This window comes from Aegilops tauschii, chromosome 7 (assembly GCF_002575655.3).
Source record: "Aegilops tauschii subsp. strangulata cultivar AL8/78 chromosome 7, Aet v6.0, whole genome shotgun sequence".
Lineage (NCBI taxonomy): Eukaryota > Viridiplantae > Streptophyta > Magnoliopsida > Poales > Poaceae > Aegilops > Aegilops tauschii.
In genome coordinates, this window is record NC_053041.3 from 550,311,412 (window position 1) to 550,318,624 (window position 7,213).

The 7,213-nt window shown below is 41.7% G+C and overlaps 1 long non-coding RNA gene across 1 annotated transcript; it reads right to left on the reverse strand.

Annotated features, from left to right (window-relative positions):
* Nucleotides 1-2,051: 2,051 nt before the first annotated feature.
* Nucleotides 2,052-4,462, reverse strand: LOC120969059 (uncharacterized). The gene is made up of 3 exons (XR_012188502.1): nt 4,049-4,462; nt 3,752-3,841; nt 2,052-3,337 (listed from the first exon to the last, which is right to left on the reverse strand). It is a non-coding gene; the product is annotated as an uncharacterized lncRNA (long non-coding RNA).
* Nucleotides 4,463-7,213: the final 2,751 nt, after the last annotated feature.

A 7,213-nucleotide genomic window follows, 5' to 3' on the forward strand; every position in this document is an offset into this window, starting at 1 on the left:
ATAATTCATCACATCTTTTTGGCCATATCACATCACATAGCATACCCTGCAAAAACAAGTTAGACGTCCTCTAATTGTTGTTGCATGTTTTACGTGGCTGTTATGGGTTTCTAGCAAGAACGTTTCTTACCTACGCAAAAGCCACAACGGTGATATGCCAATTGCTATTTACCCTTCATAAGGACCCTCTTCATCCAATCCGATCCGACTAAAGTGGGAGAGACAGACACCCGCTAGTCACCTTATGCATCAAGTGCATGTCAGTCGGTGGAACCTGTCTCACGTAAGAGTACATGTAAGGTTGGTCCGGGCCGCTTCATCCCACAATGCCGCGGAATCAAGATAAGACTAGTAACGGTAAGCAAATTGAACAAATCATCGCCCACAACTACTTTGTGTTCTACTCGTGCATAGAATCTACGCATAGACCTAGCTCATGATGCCACTGTTGGGGAACGTAGCAGAAATTTAAAATTTTCTACGTATCACCAAGATCAATCTATGGAGTCATCTAGCAACGAGAGAGAGAGGGGAGTGCATCTACATACCCCTGTAGATCGCGCGCGGAAGCGTTCAAGAGAACGGAGTTGATGGAGTCGTACTCGTCGTCATCCAAATCACCGATGATCCTAGCGCCGAACGGACAGCACCTCCGCGTTCAACACACGTACGGAGCGGGGACGTCTCCTCCTTCTTGATCCAGCAAGGGGGAGGAGAATTTGATGGAGATCCAGCAGCACGACGGCGTGGTGGTGGAAGTAGCGGGATCCCGGCAGGGCTTCGCCAAGCGCAAGCGGGGAGAGGAAGAGGTGTCACGGGAGGGAGGGAGGCGCCAGGGCTTGGGGTGCTGCTCCCATGCGCCTCCCCACTATATATAGGGGTCGAGGGGGCTGGTTTCTTGTCCTTTAAGTCCATTGGGGCATTGGCAAAGGTGGGGGAAAGAAATCCCAGCATTTCCCTTCCCCACCGATTGTTATCCCCCTTTGTTTTAGCGATCTTGATCTTATCCCTTCGGGATATGATCTTTTTCCTTCTAAGGTGGGATCTTGGTGCGCCTTGACCAGGGGTGTGGGGCCTTGCCCCCACTACCCACGTTCATGTGGGTCCCCCCATGCAGGTGGGCCCCACTTCGGAACCTTCTAGAACCTTCCCGGTACAATACCGAAAAATCCCGAACATTTTCCGATGGCCAAAATAGGACTTCCCATATATAAATCTTTACCTCCGGACCATTCTGGAACTCCTCGTCACATCCGGGATCTCATCCGGGACTCCGAACAACTTTCGGTTAACCGCATACTAATATCTCTACAACTCTAGCGTCACCGAACCTTAAGTGTGTAGACCCTACGGGTTCGGGAGACATGCAGACATGACCGAGACGACTCTCCGGTCAATAACCAACAGCGGGATCTGGATACCCATGTTGGCTCCCACATGTTCTACGATGATCTTATCGGATGAACCACGATGTCGAGGATTCAATCAATCCTGTATACAATTCCCTTTGTCAATTGGTACGTTACTTGCCCGAGATTCGATTGTCGGTATCCCAATACCTTGTTCAATCTCGTTACCGGCAAGTCACTTTACTCGTACCGTAACGCATGATCCCATGGCTAACTCCTTAGTCACATTGAGCTCATTATGATGATGCATTACCGAGTGGGCCCAGAGATACCTCTCCGTCATACGGAGTGACAAATCCCAGTCTCGATTCGTGCCAACCCAACAGACACTTTCGGAGATACCTGTAGTGCACCTTTATAGCCACCCAGTTACGTTGTGACGTTTGGTACACCCAAAGCATTCCTACGGTATCCGGGAGTTGCACAATCTCATGGTCTAAGGAAATGATACTTGACATTAGAAAAGCTCTAGCAAACGAACTACACGATCTTGTGCTATGCTTAGGATTGGGTCTTGTCCATCACATCATTCTCCTAATGATGTGATCCCGTTATCAATGACATCCAATGTCCATGGTCAGGAAACCATAACCATCTATTGATCAATGAGCTAGTCAACTAGAGGCTTACTAGGGACATGTTGTGGTCTATGTATTCACACATGTATTACGGTGTCCAGTTAATACAATTATAGTATGAACAACGGACAATTATCATGAACAAGGAAATACAATAATAACCATTTTATTATTGCCTCTAGGGCATATTTCCAACAATATATTACGCACACCAAGACTTAAATGTCAAGATAAATGGCAGTAGTTAACAGATCTAAATAACGTACATACTATAGCTTGAACACACTTATAAATGGTTCCAGGACAAACAGAATGAAGTAAGAAGTATTTGACTGAATACTGTTTCTAAATATGTAGAAGATTCTAGAAAAGATATCACTAATAGAAATAGTAGATGGCTTCTTGTACCATATATTATGTACTCCATCCATTCCAAAATAAGTGTCATGGTTTTAGTTCAAAGCCAAAAGAGAAACTAACATTACGAGTCCACTGCAGAACAGGAAAAATATGGGGTCGTGGCTCATTTTGTATCCGGCATCACAGACTAACTTGCAGTACTTCTCTTTACTTTCTCTTTATATTAAAATGTAGTTTACATGGGACAAAAAGCAATGCAACCTATTTCCTTTCAAAATCCATTAAATGCACCACTTGGAAATATCAAAACCCCATATAATTAATGAAGAGTGATGGAACATATGCGTTCTTCTGAATAAAACAAAATTAATTTAATTCAGCCTATGGATTGGACTACTCTATTTTACTGGACAATCATATATAGATCCTATATTATTATTTTTGCGGTGAATAATAATTTCAATATGATGTTAAATAGTGCCCATGCAGAGTGTAAATCAATTAGCTGAACTCGGGTGACTGGTCTTAATTCGGTAGGATGTGCCTGAGATTCTTCTTACTTCCATATGCAGGACACAGGAGTACATGGTGCATTGTTGTTGCGTTTGCCAAAACAGAAGCATATGAAAGCTAGCTACAGGCATACTCTTGTTAGGATTTTAGATAGTACAGAAAATGAAATCCTTCTAATTCCTAGCAGAGTAACATAACAGCCAATAAGTAAAACCTTCTAATGCCTAGGATCAAAATAAACATAGGAATAAGCACCATTTATCATGCCCAAATAATCTGCATCTTTGCAAAGCGTTGACCTACTTTTCCTCAAGGAGGTCCAGAATTAAAGGAATCAAGCAGCATCCACATGTGCGGGGCAATGCTTTCTCGTCAACACTGAAGTGTCATCGATGTTGGCTAGAGGAGTAGAGGATGACGACACACTGTAGGAATCTGAGCGGCCCAACATCCTTATGTGTGCACAACGTGAGAAACCTTGGTGGAAAATCAAGGAATAAGGTTATATAGTTATATTAGATCACATCCATGGTTTCTGAAGTAAGAGTCGGCATGATCAAGGGCTTGATGATTTGTTTTATTTTGAGACTTTCTAGGCTATTTGTCCAAAGGAGACAATGATTCATAGCTCAGGCTAGTATATAGGAACCAGGGTGATTGGCGTTGACACCCACAGACGAGGTATAGGCAGAGATGATCTAAGATAATTCTACTACAGCCAAACCGAGTGCCATGATATTTATATTCAAGTAACTTGGACCACGAGGTGGAAAAGTACAGCCTTGGGCATCAGGCATATCATTATACTATAATGAACAAAGTAACGGACTAATTGGTATCATAAAAAATAATCAAATACGTATGTAGGAGCATCGAAATCATTATACATACATGCAGGAGAACGTATCTTGCCTGACAATTTTCTGCCTTTTCCTAGCCCCTATTCTCCTGCCTGATCTCCAACCCATCTCTTCGTGCCTCCTGCAGTTTGGGAGGAGAAAGCTGCGATGTGAGATTATAGAAAGAGCTATACTGCAATTTAATAAATCAGGCTAAGTAGATGTGAGAAACGACATGAGTTATAAAGACAGCCTAGTGAACTGATTAACGGTCGGCAGCAACGATGATCGCAATCTGAACCCTAGCTTTGTGTACATGGTGTGGAGCTCCTTGGGGACCAGCGGGTACCTGAAGGGGGTGGCCTTGGAGCCCGTCGGTGGAGAAAAATGAGTAGCATCTGGCGGCGCTGCCACCGGGGATGAGCAGTGCGTAGCCGACAGAGTACTTGCAGCGGCCAACTTCGGAGGAGATGGGGGAGGGGGCCGGAGGAGATGGCGTGGAGGAGGGGGTGGGGTGATGATGGGTGGTGGACTGCTGCGGCAGAGGAGGAGAGGCGTCGTGGAACGAACGGTGTTGGCAGCATATTTGCAGTAGTTGGTGGCGGAGGAGATGGACAATGGGGCGGAAGAGGTGAGGTCGTGGTCGTGGTGAGTGGTGGGCTGCACGGCAGAGAGGAGTCGTCCGAGGCATTGGGTGCGGACGCCGCCGGCAGCGGCTACCTGTGCCAGATCTGAGTTCGGTTGGAGGAAGATGGCGGCGGGATGGGTGTGGAAGGGCCTGGAAGTGAGATACCAAGGTGTTTTCTAGAAGAATATGGAGAGATTGCCGGGTGTCTTTTTGCAAAAGTGCAGAGCTCGCCTCATATGCGTTAGATGCAGATCGAACGGTCAAAATTGATAGATGGCAGGCACACTATCACCATCAAGTCGGATTTTTATAGGAGTAGAGATATCACCATCTTCATATCTCAAAACAATTATCAAGTATCAAACTTCTCTTAGTATTCAACGCAACGCACTTATAAGAAAGTTTTTACTAATCTTGGATGCCTATCATATTAGGACTAATTTCACAACTTAAGCAAATTACCATGCTGTTTTGTAGGACTCTCAAAATAATATAAGTGAAGCATGAGAGAATAATAATTTCTATAAAATAAAACCACCACCGTGCTCTAAAAGATATAAGTGAAGCACTATTGCAAAAACTATATAGCTCAAAAGATATAAGTGAAGCATATAGAGTATTCTAACAAATTCCGAATCATGTGTGTCAAGGTGTGTACATCGAGGATGATTGTAGTAAACTAAAAAGCAAAGGCTCAAATCATACAAGACGCTCCAAACAAAACACACATCATGTGGTGAATAAAAATATAGCCCCAAGTAAAGTTACCGATAGACGAAGACGAAAGAGGGGATGCCTTTCAGGGCATCCCCAACCTTAGGCTTTTGGTTGTCCTTGAATTTTACCTTGGGGTGCCTTGGGCATCCCCAAGCTTAGGCTCTTGCCAATCCTTGTTCCATAATCCATCAAATCTTTACCCAAAACTTGAAAACTTCACAACACAAAACTTAACAGAAAATCTCCTGAGCTCCGTTAGTGAAAGAAAACAAAACACCACTTTAAGGTACTGTAATGAACTCATTATTTATTTATATTGGTGTTAAACTTATTGTATTCCAAATTCTCTATGGTTTATAAACTCTTTTACTAGCCATAGATTCATCAAAATAAGCAAACAACACACGAAAAACAGAATCTGTCAAAAACAGAACAGTCTGTAGTAATCTGTATCTAACGCAAACTTCTGTAACTCAGAAAAATCTACCAAAATAGGACGACCCAGATAATTTGTTTATTGATCTACTGAAATTGGAATCAGTATTTTATCACGTTCTGGTGATTTTAAACAATTGTTTACGTGAACAGAAAGTTTCTGGAATTTTCAGCAAGATCAAATAACTATCCTCCAAGAAGATCCTATAGGTTTCACTTGGCACAAACACTAATTAAAACATAAAAACAAATCTAACAAGAGGCTAGATCAAAGATTTATTACTAAAAAGCAAGGAAAAATATTGGGTTGTCTCCCAACAAGCGCTTTTCTTTAAAGCCTTTTAGCTAGGCATTGATAATTTTAATGATGCTCACATGAAAGACAAGAATTGAAGCACAAAGAGAGCATCACAAAACATGTGACAAACACACTTAATTCTAACATACTTCCTATGCATAGGTATTTTATAAGAAAACAAATTATCGAGGCGAACAAAAACTAGCATATGCAAGGAAGAAGAAAGGAATAATAGCAATCTCAACATAACGGGAGGTAATTTTGTAACATGAAAATTTCTACAACCATATTTTCCTTTCTCATAATAATTACATGTAGGATCATAATCAAATTCAGCAATATAGATATCACATAAAATATTTTCAACATGATCCACATGCATGCAAAGTTGACACTCTTCCAAAATAGTGGGATTAACATTAACTAAAGTCATGATCTCTCCAAACCCACTTTTATCAAAAATACCATAAGATTGAACATTCTCCAAATATGTGGGATATAAAGTTGACACTCTTCCAAAACCACTTTCAATATTATTGCAAACACTATTATCAATCTCATATTCATCATGGGGCTTAAATAAATTTTCAAGATCATAAGAAGAATCACCCCAATCATGATCATTGCAACAAGTAGTAGACACAGCAAAACTAGCATCCCCAAGCTTAGGGTTTTGCATATTATAAGCACAATTGACATTAACAGAATTTATACTATCATCATTGCAATCATGCTTTTTATTCAAAGATCCATCGTGAATCACTCCATAAAGTACTTCATCACAATTTTCAGATTCACGAATTTCAAGCAAAACTTCATAAAGATAATCTAGTGCACAAAACTCACTAGCAATTGGTTCATCATAATTGGATCTCTTAAAAAGATTAGCAAGCGGATGAGGATCCATAGATCTTAGTTCTCTGTTTAGCAATAAATAAACAACTATTGCAACCAAACGAGCAAACGAGCCAAGTAAGACATCAAAGCAAACGAAAAGACGAACAGAAGAAGGGTGAATAAAACGGCATGGGTGAAGTGGGGGAGAGGAAAACGAGAGGCAAATGGCAAATAATGTAATGCGAGGGATAAGAGTTTGTGATGGGTACTTGGTATGTCTTGACTTGTGCGTAGACTCCCCGGCAACGGCGCCAGAAATCCTTCTTGCTACCTCTTGAGCACTGCGTTGGTTTTCCCTTGAAGAGGAAAGGGTGATGCAGTAAAGTAGCGTAAGTATTTCCCTCAGTTTTTGAGAACCAAGGTATCAATCCAGTAGGAGACCACGCTGAAGTCCCACGCACCTACACAAACAAATAAGAACCTCGCAACCAACGCGATAAAGGGGTTGTCAGTCCCTTCACGGCCACTTGCAAAAGTGAGATCTGATAAAGATGATAAGATATTTTTTTTAGTATTTTTATGATAAAGACTAAAAGTAA